We start from the raw sequence: 17010 nt of genomic DNA on the forward strand, positions 1-17010 counted from the left end.
TTTAATTAACCGAATAAAAATACGTGGAACCGGTTGCCTTAATAAATTTAATTAAAGTCAATGATTCATTTTTTTCAGTGTATGAAGTTAGGCAAATTTTAAAAAAATTCAGCATTTACGTTAAATAAAATAATTCCTCATCAATTGTTTTTCGATGAAGACATCAAGTGAGGTCAGGACATTGGGAAGGAAGGTTTTACTTTTCAGTTTCAGTTTTCTGCACATCAATAATGAATAAGTGAATTACCTGTTTTGTTGGCCTTTCATCCTCTTCCACATCCTTCATCCACCTACTGTTTGGCTTTGTCTTCCTCTTAAGTATTTGTTTCCTGATGTCTTAACCAGTGACTGACTGGTAATCTGGCATTTGGGCAGATGCCAGAGGGGCCGCGGGCCCTCATGGGCCGTTTGGGCCGGCCGGCCAATCAGAGAGCCGCATAATTGTCAAAGCCATGCGGCCACTTAATAGGGGTTATGCGCAACGCACTTCCGCATTCTCCGAAACAGGTGTCATCACATTCGGTTCAGGTCCGCTGTACCTGGCTGTACCACGCTACGTTGAATATGGCGCGGTTGTACTCCAGATGCCTTCAGGAATTACCCAAAATGAGCATAATTGATGTCCATCACATATGCAGGTTGACATCTAAAACTCTTGCCTCCAAAATGGACAAGGGGTTTAAGCTATACGCCTCCTTATACATATTTGACTACGAAGGTTTGTATCTGCTAGCGATAGCTCATGTTAGCATTACCGAACAGGAAGAATGCAGTGTAGGATTCTCGTAGGGTACAGATTTGATCATTGGCAAATTATCAAAGATGTTTTATCATTATTAATAAAGTTATGAATATGGTTATTAATAACTTTATCAAATCGACAAACAATCAAAACGGGGCACCACCCTGCAAGTCAGGGACCAATAATCAAACTGTGGAACAGTCTCATTTCTGTAGTAATCCTTTAAAAAGGAAATAAAGGAAGGGGTGAATCCAAGCACGGACCTGATCGACCAGCGATTATTACAACAAGTACACAAATAATCACAAGCAACTGCTAATTAAGTATAATAAGATTTATTAACGTCACAATTATCAGTAGCTAATCAATAATCCTTCAATAATAAACTTTTTACCATATCACAACCAAAACAAAGCAAAAACAACTGTGTGTGCGTGTGTGTGTGTGTGTGTGTGTGTGTGTGAGCGAGCGAAAGAGGAGGGGCGGTGTCAAAATGTAGTCCTAACACAAAAACCAAACTGGCTACTCCTGTGAGTTGCACAAAACTATTTAGCCTCAAGAGGGCGGTAGTGGTGCTGCGTGCACGGGGAGGGTCTGAAGAATCCGAGGGGGTTGCTAGGCAACGCGCACGCTTAGCCTAGTATGCTAGGTCATGTGTTAGCTCTGTACAAAGTGATGCCGACTCCACGTGTGAAACTAGCCCCGTTAGCTCGGGAGCTACAAGCTAGCTTGTGTCCGTGTAGGTGTATGTGCGTGTGTGTCTGTGTATAATTAGTAAAAGGAGACAGGGGAAAGAAGGGAAAACACTCTGATCTTAGTTATCGATAATGACCCAGTTCCCCTCAGCCACTCAGGTCTGGGCTAACGTGTAGTTAGGACAGACTTTGAGACTTTTGTTTTGCTGAGGAAAACGTCACTATAACCACTCCAGTGGCTAACAGCTGATTTTCGCGATTTTCTCGCCGACAGTAATTAAAACTCCGTGAAAGGAGTGGTTAAGCAGGTAGCAATTACAGTTTTACCAAGTTACTCAACACAACATAATCAAACGGTATAATGGATCAGTTATACATTCACAGAACAGATTAATAATCACATATGGACCAGTACATGATTAAATCAGATCACCTTAATGGCAACAAGTGGTAGCGAACCCTTTGCTCATTAATAAAACACACTACTTATCTCTGCCCAGACGTAAGCCTTCTTACGGGTGTGTTCAGTCCGTTTATTCCGGTCTATAGATTTCCACAGAAATTAAACAGAGCGGGTCCCTGGCGCTCGTCAGCGGCCACGGAGAAACTTCCCTCCAAAAAGGCAGCAAGGGGGGGCAAGTTTAGTCGACTTTGAGAAGAAAAACGTTGTTTCCTTCTCACTGCAGATATGAAAACACTGGTGCGTTTTCAAGGATCCACCGAAATAAAATCCACTTTCTCCAGAAAATGGAAGTTCAGCACAAGCGCTTGCGAGCCTCCTGTTAGCAACGTGAGTTGCAAGTGAAGACGAGGGAGTTTCCTAGGGTCAGGTTATTTATAGGTTAAGACCCCCTGCTGTGTTTATGGTACCGCTGAACCAATAGGAAGACTCGAAACTCTTGAAAGGGTGAAGACTACAATCTTGTAGTTCTTTGACTTCCTGCCAGTTGTGAGGCGTTTCCCTTCTGGCTGGCACTTTTGCATAGAGGTGTGAATTACCCCGGCATTGGGGTTTACATGCAGGCCAAGATTTCTTTGTCTTGGAACACGTGTGTCCTGTATCTAGAGGTCAGTTTACTTTTGGTTAAAATCAGATTTAACCAGCTTCTTGGTCCCCAACAGCAGTATGTCTCTATGGTAGCTAAACTAACGATAACGTTAACCTACTAATCTGAGCTGATAGAAAAAAATGTCACGCTCTGCAAAGTTATGATTGCTACCTACATAGGTTATATATAGTTAGGGATGGGTTGGGTGTTCTGTTCGGGTTCTCAATCTGTTCCAGTTTAGGGACAATATTTATCAAGCCTCTCAGGGTAGGAGTAAGTAAGAGTGGACTATTCAGTGATCATGACCGGGTCCCCTTGACTGTCTAATCACCATGGACAGACTTGCAAGAGCTGCTTTAGTCTTGAGATGCTTGGTAAATGCATGCACAGTTGTTCCATGTTCAATGTTGTTGTTTGTCTACTTGTTAAAATATGTGTATAGTGAGGTTACTGGGGTATAGGTGACTCTGATTGGAAATCCTTGATTCTTGAGTGCAATCATTCCATGTTATCCATAATACGTCCTATAAAAATCCCTCTATTACAGCATGAACAAATTCTGTTATTGTGTTTGTTGTAATAATGTCATTGCCAAACTTGCCCCAGCAACCTAACTAGACTGTTACTCAAATCAGTGGCATCTGTTTGAACCACTGCTCAAATATGATACATTAAAGCTTAACCACACTCTCAAATCTTTGTCGATGTTTGTAAAAATTTCTCTCCATACACTTTTTTACAGATAGTGCTTCGGGATTCAGACCCTGTCATCCTCACATCAAATCTGTGCTCATGTGTGGCTAGCACTGCAATGTGTAACCACACATTGCTTTGCTGTTTCAAACTGCACACTATTCAGAGTTGAATGTGCAGGTTGTGCCACTTGTCCACACCTGCACTGAGACAGAGCAGCAATGGCACAAGCCCAGAACAGCGGTAAGTGTTAAGACACAATTCCTAGGCCTAATACTCCTGGCATTAGTGATATTTAAGTATACATACAGTGCCTTGCGAAAGTATTCGGCCCCCTTGAACTTTTCGACCTTTTGCCACATTTCAGGCCTCAAACATAAAGATATAAAACTGTAATTTTTTGTGAAGAATCAACAACAAGTGGGACACAATCATGAAGTGGAACGAAATTTATTGGATATTTCAAACCTTTTAAACAAATAAAAAACTGAAATATTGGGCGTGCAAAATTATTCAGCCCCCTTAAGTTAATACTTTGTAGCGCCACCTTTTGCTGCGATTACAGCTGTAAGTCGCTTGGGGTATGTCTCTATCAGTTTTGCACATCGAGAGACTGACATTTTTGCCCATTCCTCCTTGCAAAACAGCTCGAGCTCAGTGAGGTTGGATGGAGAGCGTTTGTGAACAGCAGTTTTCAGTTCTTTCTACAGATTCTCGATTGGATTCAGGTCTGGACTTTGACTTGGCCATTCTAACACCTGGATGTGTTTATTTGTGAACCATTCCATTGTAGATTTTGCTTTATGTTTTGGATCATTGTCTTGTTGGAAGACAAATCTCCGTCCCAGTCTCAGGTCTTTTGCAGACTCCATCAGGTTTTCTTCCAGAATGGTCCTGTATTTGGCTCCATCCATCTTCCCATCAATTTTAACCATCTTCCCTGTCCCTGCTGAAGAAAAGCAGGCCCAAACCATGATGCTGCCACCACCATGTTTGACAGTGGGGATGGTGTGTTCAGGGTGATGAGCTGTGTTGCTTTTACGCCAAACATAACGTTTTGCATTGTTGCCAAAAAGTTCGATTTTGGTTTCATCTGACCACAGCACCTTCTTCCACGTTTGGTGTGTCTCCCAGGTGGCTTTTGGCAAACTTTAAACGACACTTTTTATGGATATCTTTAAGAAATGGCTTTCTTCTTGCCACTCTTTCATAAAGGCCAGATTTGTGCAGTATACGACTGATTGTTGTCCTATGGACAGAGTCTCCCACCTCAGCTGTAGATCTCTGCAGTTCGTCCAGAGTGATCATGGGCCTCTTGGCTGCATCTCTGATCAGTCTTCTCATTGTATGAGCTGAAAGTTTAGAGGGACGGTCGGGTCTTCGTAGATTTTTAGTGGTCTGATACTCCTTCCATTTCAATATTATCGCTTGCACAGTGCTCCTTGGGATGTTTAAAGCTTGGGAAATCTTTTTGTATCCAAATCCGGCTTTAAACTTCTCCACAACAGTATCTCGGACCTGCCTGGTGTGTTCCTTGTTCTTCATGATGCTCTCTGCGCTTTACACGGACCTCTGAGACTATCACAGAGCAGGTGCATTTATACGGAGACTTGATTACACACAGCTGGATTCTATTTATCATCATTAGTCATTTAGGTCAACATTGGATCATTCAGAGATCCTCACTGAACTTCTGGAGAGAGTTTGCTGCACTGAAAGTAAAGGGCAAAAATCTTAATGAAATTACATTTTTTAGCCATTTTTTATTATTATTTTATAATACTACTTGCCAGATTAGTTAGGTGTGTGTGTGTGTGTGTGTGTGTGTGTGTGTGGATTGTATGTTGTTTGTCCTTTTTTTGTCAGGGAGTGAAACCTGGGCCAATATAGTAAACGTCATCGGCAGACCAAGACTCAACCGGCTCACGGAAGGAGGAGTCAGGTGAAGTAGTGAGCTGCTATTGCAATTACTGCATCATACAGTCTACTTATCCAAAGCAACTTACAATTAGTGTGTGTGTGTGTGTGTACACACACACACACACACACACACACACACACACACTCATGTACACATATGTACATGCATACACACACACACACAGTATACACACACATGTGTACACACAAATAAATACAAGAGAGATTTCATAGGTGTCAGTAACCTGCAAATATTACTAACACTAATTACACTACTAACACTAATATTACTAACACTATTACATTCTTTCACAGGAGTACACTCTACAAGGGCTTGGTTGGGGACCCACTAGACATCTCTTTGCTACTGATTGGAGACATGTACAAAGACTTCAGCATTAGAGAGAAACCTCTAGCAGCAACTATGGGCATCAGTGACGAGAAGACCCTTGTTGAGACAGCTTTTGGCTTAGCTCAAATCAACCTGTATTGCCCACAAAGTCAGTCAAGATGAACCAGGATCCTCCACCTTACCCACCGCTGCCTATTGGGGAGTGCAAGCTTGCCCCGACAGACTGTGTGCATGTTTGCACTGAGGAGGAGCACTTCCACCTTAAAAGCCTGAATGTCACACTGGACATGGTCTATAAGACTGAGGCAGCGAAAAGAGAGCAGGCAACAGACCAGGAGTGGCATCAGCTCCGCAGGCCTAGGATCACCTCCTCACGTTTTAGAGATGTGTGTTTTGTGAGGGGAGTGAGCTCTGCAGATTTTCTTGCAGAAAGAATCCTCAAAGGAACAAGGCAGACTGCAGAAATGAGAAGAGGTGCAGACATGGAGTTTGAGGTGGCAAGGGAGTACTGCCGGATGACAAATTTCAACTACACACCCTGTGGCCTCGTCATCTACCCAGATGCCCCTTGGCTTGGTGCCTCGCCACCCAGCAGGCACCGGACGTCAGTTCAACATCATATCAACGTTGGACTCCAACTTTGGACTGACGTTTGTTTTTTGTTTAAAAAAAAAAAAAGTTAAGGTTTAAAAAAAAAAATTTTTTTTTTTTTTTTTTTTTTTTTTTTTTTTTTTTTTTTTTTTTTTTTTTTTTTATATTTTTCGCTTTAAAAACCGGTTGACGTCAAAACCCAACGTTGGATTGACATCAATCTCCAATGTTAGATAGACGTTGGATTGTAGTTGGAAATGAAAATCGGGTTGACGTCATTACCCAACGTTGGATTGACATCAACCTACAACGTTAGATAGACGTTGGATTGTTGTTGGAAATGAAAATTGTGTTAACGTCAAAACCCAACGTTGGATTGACATCAATCTCCAATGTTAGATAGACGTTGGATTGTTGTTGGAAATGAAAATCGGGTTGAAGTCAAAACCCAACGTTGGATTGACATCAATCTCCAATGTTAGATAGACGTTGGATTGTTGTTGGAAATGAAAATCGTGTTAACGTCAAAACCCAACGTTGGATTGACATCATCCTCTAACGTTGCACAGTTAGATTTTAGTTGGAAATGAAAATCGAGTTAACGTCAAATCCCCCCCCAAAAAATTAAGAGTTAGTTTGGATTTTGTTGGCATGATAAACTTTTACAGAGCTTGGTTTTTATTGTAAATAAAAAGTCTACATATTGAGAAACTGGGATAATGTCCTAAGGTTAGACAGATGTCAGAATCAAAAGTTGGACAGACCCACATTTTAAGTCACGAGCAGAGACAAAGACATTCATTGAGTTAAGAAAATAACCTCTTTATTTTAAAACTTGTAGTTTTAAAAGACTTTGCTCAGTAGCTACTTATGGTGGCAAACATAATGAAAATGCTCCTTGAAGCTGTAGTCTACATAGGGGGCACTTGGGTATTTTGAATTTAATGCTAACATGGAAACATGCTCACAAGTTCAATGCTAACATTCAGGTGTTTAGCAGGTATAATGTTTGAAAAATGAAAGAAAATTAAATTTTTAACAAAACTCAACAGACCCCACTTATGAACAAAAAAAAAATTAAACTTCAGAAACATTATTTTTTCTTCCACCTCCACCCACCCTGTCTGGGGCATATTTGAAACAGAAGGCGGCAGCCGCTGCAATGCTTGCCTCCATTTCTGCAGTCGTCCTCTGGACACTCTCTGTAAGGAATATTTGAAACTGTAAATCTTTGGGGCATATAGAATGTAGTGGAATACAGGAAGCAGTAAAAAACATTAAGATGCAGACATTCTCAAGGGCCATGCATTTCTTTTTTGCATGTACATGTTTTAAAGCCATTTCAACTTTAGATGGTGTTCCTAAACTGCAAGCTGCAGCTGGCTACATACTGGCAGAAAATTTCCAGCAAATTTCTTTGTTTTAAAAATATCAAAAAATGTAAAAGACATCTATCCAGCATGTTAAGCAGTAGAAAATAATTTAGTGCAAAGAAAATCTGACATTTCTTGCAGGTAGCGGCCAGGTTGTTAATAGGTGGCAATTGTGGTTACTGGTTTTTACTAAACCCCCAAAATAGACACTAGAAAACACTGAGGATATTAGGCTTGTGCTGGTGGACGATATCATCGTGATGGCTGCATAGGCGGAGTTTGACATTCGAGCCAGGGGGGCAAAAAAAAAAAAAAACTCATTGTAGCAACTGAGACCTGGGGAACACAGCACGATCACATATGGACAAAACAAACATGCTAAATAAACATGTTTATTTTTTTAAGCAGATTTGAATTTACATTGTAACAATTTAAAACCTCGAGCTCAATTTAGTTAAAAAAAGAAGTCCATAACACACATAATTCTTGAGCGACAGATGCAAAAATCCACAACAATCTCTGTCCCCACAGGTGGGGGCGAACACAGCGCCGCTCTGCTGCTGCGAGGCTGCACGCTTCTCTGTTCACAACGCTGCCTGTTCTGCTTAACGTGAAAAAGCTTAACGTGGTTTAATGTACCTCAACAACGATTACCAAATTTATCATGGCCATATCTTGAAATGAACACTTATGCCTGTCAAAAGAACTTGACAGGCTATGGCGAGGAAAAAGCTTGTACCTAAACAATGATTACCAAATTTCGCTCATATTGCTCCTCATAACCACTGAAAACTGTCAAAAAATCTAACCAGAAATGTGGTGGTGATTGATCGTTGTTTAGGTACATTAAACCACGTTAAGCTTTTTCATGTTAGGACTTATAAAGCCCATGAGAACCGTTGGGAGTCAACCAACAGCTGCTCCGCTGCTGCTGAAAATGTGAAGCAGAAACGCTAAATGTCAGATAACGTCCATAATAATTGGACTTTGGGTTCTATTTTTTGACAGTTTTCCGTGGTTATGAGGAGCAATATTAGAGAGAAATTTGGTAATCATTGGTCATTGTTTACGTACATTAAACCTGACCTGCTCGAAAGAGAAAAAAACGTATGCGTCATTGTACCCAGCACTTCTGGAAATGTACCTCCGAATGCTTCTCTGTCCCCAGCACATTTCAAACCAAACTGATGCCCGTGGGCACGGTTGTGTTGGAGCACAATAGACAGACGGTGGCAGAATGCCCCGACACTTAAATTCAACTAACATGTAGGTTAACAGTGAACAATCAGTGTTGGACCTCATGTCTGTTGAGATGCCTCTCCAAACGCAGAAACCAAGCGCAATCACACCATAAAACGTTAAGACACGTTAAGAAAAAAGACCCGTATTTTGCCGTAATCCAATGACATGAAAACAAGTCATCCACAGCGATCAGTAGATCCACAAACAGAGTCACGGTGTATCCAGCAAGGCCTATACGCGCGTCACATTCACCTGTCAGCTCCAAACAGGTGAACGAGGTGAACTTCGCCGTTTAAACAAAGTGGAATAAAACGTATCAAAGTCCAAATCTACACAAAACGCGCATTCAATTAGTAAGCTGACAGCAAATTTATATACATGGCATTTAGGCAACCTTTATTGTAACGTGGCACGGTAAGATGTCCCGACTAGTGCAACAAATTATTGTTTTTTGCGTCCTGCATATGCGTCGACAATGGTCTCAGGTGAGAGGCAGAGCCCTGAAAAAATATTATTTTTACTAAAGCAGTATATGAAATCAGATGTATTATCTATCCCCATTTAGTTGTTTTGTGTTTTTAAAGTATTTATAAAATATCTGGTTATGTCAGAAGTAATTATTCCACTCATTTTTGAAACAATGCAATTACCCGTTTCAGCTACCAGGGGGGGCAGTGCAATGGTGTGCAATGGTGGGTTCACACTGAAAGCAAATCCAGTGTTTCACGCGTCTTGATTACACACAAAGTCAATGCAAAGATGCAAATTCCAGTCCCTCCAGGATTTCGCGATCGTGCCAATTCACGCAAATTCAACCAATCACCGCGACTTTGGTGCGACTCGCTACTTTGACCAATCATCGCGGTCTCCTGCAAAGCATCGTCATACGTCAGCAAACTCACTTTGCAGCATGCGCAGCAGACACGTGTGCTGCCAACGTCTCACATTTACAAAAATAACAGCAAAGGACCGTGAAAAACAGTATCCAGATGTTCTTTACGAAAGCGGGGGCAAACTGTTTTGCAAGATGTGCAACGATTTGTTAGACTTTAACGATTTAAAAGTCGCTGAAGTTGCTGCCGTTTCAATCCTGGCTGTCAGCTCTCTGCAGCGGGTGGGGCTACTGCTCCGTTCCCTCCGCGACTGACGCTTGCACACACACAAACACACACACAGACAGACACACACACACACACACACACACACACACACACACACAGACACACAAACAACACACACGGTGGATGCAGGAGAAAAAGGAGATGAGACGACACGATGACCTAAATTGAGGACAGCTACGCTCGTTATTGTAAGTGCAATGATAAGTCAAAGTCAGGACTTTATCAAACTGTATGAATGTGAGTCCCAGGCCAGGTTAGGAAATTAACTAACAATGTAAAGATCAACAAGCCACTGATAGATATTTTCAAATTTGATTCATTCAATAAATTATTATTTTTTGTCTTAAATCCACCAGCCATTTTCATATTATACCAACATTTGCAGCATCCTGAGCTTTTTTGGTAAGGTTCCTAGGAAAACTCAGCCCAGGATAGTTTTATTCTCCCCAAAACATGTTTCCTTTTTATTTTTAAAGAACTATATATATTAAAAAAAATTGCAACTTTTTTGCAACTTTAACTGTTTCCCGCAACTTCATTGCAACAAACATACAAAATACATCGCAACTTTTATCGCAATTTTTTTACAAAAGCTCCCGTGAAATCAGTCATTTTGGACCGCAACAATCTCAAAAAAAGGCTGCGAAATCCTGGAGGGACTGAAATTCACTCCAGTTGGTGTGGAAAATGAATTTGTTGCAACATTTGCCGAGTCGCCTGAATTTGAAGCAGGGAGAGATTAAATCATGCAGGACAGGGGGTAACTTTCTCCAGTAGAGGGATGGGGAAACACTGTCGTAATAACGCTACATAAACTTCAATTCAACTAAGATAGATTCATACAGCAATCGAAGTGTTTGCACACTGTTTAAGTGTGAAAAAGCTGCACTGAACGGTCTAAATGATATAGAACTGTATTTTATCTTCTTTTGGACATATAAATAACCTGAGCGTCATAGTCAACATATTAAGACATATGCAAACCTATGCCCTTGTTAAATGCTTTAAAAAAAAAGTTTAATAAAGCTGAACACACAGTAGCTTCATACAGTCTATGAGTATGTTATCCAAAGAAAGAAATACTACTTCAGGAGCTGACGCTAGCCACCATTGGCGTAGCCTAACATTGCCTATGTAGAAAGACAAATTACCTAACTTACACACGTGTAACATTCTGTAATTTGTGTGATTTAAATGTACAATATTGGCTGCGGTATCGACGGCGAACACAGACAAAGAGCAATGTTTTGGATAATGCTAACCAGTCCCCTACCGTTCTCGCAATGTGTAGAGTAGCAAAACAACCGAGAATGCATCACATTACATCCTGTGGGGGACGTAAAAACGTATTGCTTATTGTTGTATTGTTGTTTATTTATGGTTATTTCCTGTCCTGACCGGCCTGACAGTGGAGGTCTGCAGTTAGACCCTCTTGGGTTTTTCATGACCGTATGAAGCCTGTATATAATACATTTGTACTTGATGTTTAACTCACCACACATGGCTGTTAATGTCAGGAAATCTGGTGCAAACATTCATTTTGTTCATTTCATCTTTGACATAATTAAACTTTTAATAATTTTAATTATGTACGAAACTCATACCCACTTGTGACTTCTAAACCGGGGTATGAACTGAACCCTGTGACTTTCAGATCCCTAAAGAAGGCTGCCAGTTGGCCCAGTGGTAACAGTCGAGTCCCCTATACAATATTAATTCCACTCTATTATATCGATGCTAACAGTAACTGACATCTAATTGACACTGAGATATAAACACTTACTTCTCCATGACCCTTTTAACATTGTCTTTCAAGTGGACTCCTCCCACCCTGGACAAGGCATTCATCTGAAATTAGAGGAACAATATTTCAGTTTTATTAACAAAAGAAAAAGAAGTAAACAGTGACACATTACACATGAGAGACAAATATGCATAATTATGTTGCTATGACTACAGTTAACCTTACCAGCTTCTGTTTTTCTTCCAGGGAGTCGAGGGATCTATCAAGGAGGTTTAGAGCCTCAACAGTTGACGCTTGTTGAATATGAGTTGCTTCGTACTTTTCTGCATCCCGTTTCTTCAATGAGCGGATATCCTCATGCATTTCCACTAGCATTTCCATCACTTTTCTCTGAAATTCTAATGCAGTGAAACAAATAATTACCATAATTAGAAATGGTATGTCAATGCACAACCTACTACTGATAACTGTCATAATTTATTGTCCTTATGTTTTTGTTTGGGAGGCTATTGTTTTTTAATCCAAATAGGGGTTTTGTCTCAGAACTTTACTTGCATAAAGCTCAAAAAAAGGCAAATCCCCTTATTTTAGCACAATTCCTGGATGTTAATGGGATAATACAGCTGCTATTTGATTCCATAGACAGCCAATAACTGACGCCTATATTAAATTTATGCTATATTGAGATATAAATAATTTATAATATATAGCCTACAAATATTGAGATTGTATTTACAATCTATTTCACCCAGCCAAAGTGTACTATGATTATGACATTCCACAATGAGTGAACAAGTCTGGGCTTTTACCACATTTGCCTGCTAACAGATGCCTTGCTGCCCCACACAGCTGACATCTGTCTGGCTGTGTGTATTGGGGAAGAGTAAAAGTAATGTAATTACTAGCAATAGGAATCATTAAGATTTTATCTATACTACAACTACTCTTATCAATCATCTTTATTGGTTTGGTTCTTTATCAATGCTGTTGTTGATTCTTTTATATTACTAAGAATTGATTATTTTTAATTTATTTTAAAATAAAAACATTCAGTACAGGATTAGAATTTATTTGGATTTTAAATACAAGTAAATATTGTTTCTAGAGAAGCAAGAGCAATGTTTACATCAGCAACATCACTATATAAACTACATAATCATCAAAGAATAAATCATATTGCTGACATCAAGATACTGAGTGAAGTTTAGAAAGAATAAACAACTCAGACATCAGTATGGGTGGGAATTCAGAGGGCTGTGATTCGATTATAAAACGATTATCGATGCATCATTTTTTCTAAATAGGATCCCTGGATAATTACTAAGCATTTCATTTACGCATTAAAATCCAAAAGAAACATCTCCCAATTAGCTTAAAAAGGACTAGTTTCAATCCCTAATTTACTTCATTAACCTCAGCTCCATGGTCCTTCATTTCATTAACAACCAGTTGTCAGACTCCTCTGAACACTGAAATATAATTATCAGGATGTAACGTACAGTATGTGTACAGGACAGAGCTGTACACCAGTTTAGTCTAAGCTTGTACCTGATGTCCTCAACACTTGACTAGTAGGTTAGTTAGTAATGACATACAGCTGATAATTAATGTTACTTTGTTACTAATTTTGCTAACGTAACAAATAAATATTTTTAGCGCCTTTCACAGGACCCAAGGACGCTTTAAACATAGTTACAGTGACAGAACAACAAAAAGTAATTCAGGATTGAATGCCTTGGTAAAGAGCTGGGTTTTTAGTAGATTTTTTTTAAAGTGTCCAGACAGGGAGCATTTCAGATCTCTGGGGGGATGGAGTACGCTGCACGTTTACTACCAGACAAAAACGTACTGCTAATATTAGAACTAACCTTCATCACGGTTGAGATGTCGACAATTTCCTTGGAGGTCTTCTTGATCAAATTCTACCTCACTGTGACCACTATCATCTAGTTCAAGACACAAATTAACAAAAAATTAATTCTGCTCCAGAAAGAAATAAAAAAAAAGTGCAATTTTTAGTGATTGTGGTCAGCTGGTGCAGTGCATGAAAGGAAGGCAGTTGTGATAGAAGAGACGTAGGTATGTACAATTATGCATGCATCCTTTATATTGCTACTTTCCCATCCTCTTCTACCGTCACTCTTCTACCAGGAAGTACGTTGGAGGAAGCAGGGAAAGGAGGTAATTCTAAACCTTCATCCTTCAAGATACCAAGCATTTCATCAATTTAGCTTCTTCCACATTTACTTCGTGTAGCCCAGGAAGCAAGCTTTTCTTGCAAGGTTACCTCGTCTTCTTTTGCAGATTCTATGACTTCTTCAGAATCAGTTGACACATATTCTCTGTATCCACAATCTGAATCCGCATCACCAATTTCATCTGCTTCATTTAAACAACTACTTCCCTCTTCTGCTAGATCTTCACTTTCATCTTCTACATTACACTGATTAGGATTTAAATTTCCACGGCAACCATCTTCACTGCTGCTACATTCCAGTGCGATTGCTGCAGCTTCTGAGTGGATTTTTCTCCAGCGACTCAGATATGACATACCGTGTTCTAAAAAAATGACAAACCCAGCAGTTAGGTCTACATCAAGGAAATAAAAAAATACAATGATTTACCACAAGAAAAATCAGAGGGTTAGACATGCATACTAACATAGGCTAAGCCTCGTCACTACAATGTTGCCAACAATTATTTAAAAGAAGTTTATCACTTAAGCCAGTGTTTCCCCTATCATATGCAGTGCCCACCAGCTACAGCTGTACATTGTGTAAAGAGTACTCTATACTTTCCATAAAATCTTCACCTATGGAAAGTTATAACCGATTAATGGTTAAAAAGATTTTCAGCAATATCAAAAGGCAATCACACATAGATTGTAAGGACAAAATACAATGTTATTGTCTACAATGTGGCATTCAGTTTAATTTACATTTCGAGTCAAGTAGATGTAATTGAGTAAAGTGTTAAACGTATTACAATGATCTTGATTTTACAGTATCTACGATATATATTAGTAGATGCAGCTTCCTTACAAAAAGTTACAGCGGGTCTGGATCCAGCTTTCAAAACGTAACACGGATGACCAAGTAGTCAACTCCGTGGTCAGTTATAACATCATCAGACTATCGCAAAATAACGGTTTGCTTTACGAGGGAAAATATATAACTAGCTAGTCGTCTTGTTTAGACATTCGGTGCAATGACTAGGGATGCACCGAATATTCGGCCACCGAAAATTTTCGTCCGAAAATGGCCCAAAAGGGCATTTTCGGTTTTCGGCCGAAATACTTTTATCAACCGAAACAATACGGGCCGAAATGTTGTGATGACGTAAACAGAAACCGCACCGCACGCGGTGTCAGTACCCGATCCGTTCCACCTGCAAAGCGTCTCCTAAGCAACGAGGTTGAGACGGACCACGGAGTGAAAACAATGAAAAGTACGCGCTTAGAGTCTGTCAGCACACGTTTCAGTGAGATCTGTTCGGATCCTCTGCACTTCATCGCGACTGTACTTGATCCGCGTTATAAAGACCATTACTTGGATGCGGAAATAAAGCAGCGGGCGCGACGAAATGATCCAGGCCGCGATGGATGCGGAGAACCGCGCGGAGACGGAGACGGAGCAGCCGGCGCGCAGGAGGAGATCAAGAGCGCAGAAAAAAGACTTGTCTCGCTGCACCAGATGAGGGGCATGCACCCTTCGTTGTCTGATATGTTCAGTGAAATCCTGCAAGAAAGTGCCTCAATAATTAATAATAATAAAACAATAAGTATGCTATTCTGTTCTTAGGCTACTGTATACTGTGACTATCAGATTGTAGCCATATTTCTGCTAGATATTTTTTAATTAAACTTTAATATTAATTTATACAATTGCAATGCCTTGATTTTAGTAAAGTTAGTACACAGTCATAGCCATAAATGCAATGGTACTAATAATTGGCTTAATTTCTTTCGGTGTTTCGGTTTCGGTTTTCGGTCTTGGTTTCCTCTTTTTTCGGTTTTCGGTTTCGGCCAAGAATTTTCATTTCGGTGCATCACTAGCAATGACTAATACGAAGTTCATAACACCTAACGTTAGCCTACAGGAGAAGCCTTTATTTTGACAGATAAGTGCTAGCTTGCTGTGCAAAAAAACTCGTTCATAAAACAACAATACTTAAACGTTTGATTAAACAATCCACATGTTATATTTTTCATTTACTTTGGTTAAGTCGAAGGTCCGCTTCACCGCTGAATGCACACGCGCTCACGCAACCGGGGGAACACTTTCTGTCAGGGGAAATTCAAGTACACAGGGCTTTGGCTGTCTGCTTCAAAGTCGAAAAACTCAGTGCCCGGCGGCGATTTTATTCATGTCACTATTTTTACTAGCTATATTCCACGATTTTAATCTCTGTAAACTAACTCTTACATCATTGTTATATTAGTATTGCAATGCAGTCAAACTTAAAGTAACGTAATTTTAAGCTAGGTGGGAAAAGGCGCCAGTTCACAAAATCAATTCTGACAAGATACTTGACAATACAAACTCTGTGTGACTGAAAAAAAATAAGGTTAACTAACCAACTTAACGTTCTTATGGCCAAAATTGATATATATTTTCCGTACCTCTGCTCGCAGTGACCGTCCACCAAACAATTGTAACCGTCGACGTACAGATGAAAGGTGTCCGACAGGCAATTTACTCCGGTATCTTTCCGCTGCAAGACCATAGAGCGTAGGTAGGTGTCGGAGCCATTGACATATGGTCGGAGCGCGTAGGAGTCGGATTGGCTTCTTCTTCTTCTTCTTCTTCTTCTTCTTCTTCTTCTGGCTTTCTGGTGGAAGCCTTGCGGCACATTCACAGTGATTGGCTAGAATTGTGTTTCAATTTTTTTTGAAGATATACCTGCAACTATCCCACTAAACATTAGACGTCTGATGGACGTGCAGATCATGTCTAAATTGCGTCCGTCGGTCCAGACCAATTCTTGACGTCTACACGACGTGCAAACTAGGTCTGCTATTTGAACGTCTAACAACGACCCCATTTGGACGTCAATATGCAGTTCAACATTTGAACGTCAGACTAGGTAACTTTTTTGGACGTCATGTGGACATCTTAAACATGTGTGGGAAATTGACATTTATTAATGTAATATTGTTTATTTATGACAAATATCAACATTGTTGTCAACAATATGATTAATGAATATGAATATGATGATTTGTGATTAAACATTATTTGTTATACATTATTTATTTATTGAGTACATTATATTCTGTTATTTTACATATTCCTGTTTTCCCTCTACTGGTTTATTTCATTTTATTTTAAATAATTAATTAATAAATGTATTTATTTATTTATTTGGAAATGCAATTTAAATAATTAACAGATAAATAACACCACTCTGGCTGAGGCAGCACGTTATCATGACCAAAGCAGTAAACGCCACTCTGATTGGCTGAGGCAGCACGTTATCATGATCCAAG

General features: G+C 39.8%; 1 long non-coding RNA gene across 3 annotated transcripts; it reads right to left on the reverse strand.

Annotated features, from left to right (window-relative positions):
* Positions 1-6843: 6843 nt before the first annotated feature.
* On the reverse strand, positions 6844-16276 carry LOC120566281. Of its 3 annotated transcripts, XR_005640430.1 has the most exons (6): positions 16144-16276; positions 13810-14081; positions 13391-13468; positions 11748-11920; positions 11562-11626; positions 6844-7244 (listed from the first exon to the last, which is right to left on the reverse strand). It is a non-coding gene; the product is annotated as an uncharacterized LOC120566281 (long non-coding RNA). The 3 variants fall into 3 exon arrangements; XR_005640502.1 differs by lacking the exon at positions 13810-14081; XR_005640460.1 differs by lacking the exons at positions 13810-14081; positions 16144-16276 and having other exon boundaries at positions 13391-13491.
* Between the last annotated feature and the right edge of the window lie 734 nt (positions 16277-17010).

The sequence above is a fragment of the Perca fluviatilis genome, chromosome 1 (assembly GCF_010015445.1).
Source record: "Perca fluviatilis chromosome 1, GENO_Pfluv_1.0, whole genome shotgun sequence".
NCBI lineage: Eukaryota > Metazoa > Chordata > Actinopteri > Perciformes > Percidae > Perca > Perca fluviatilis.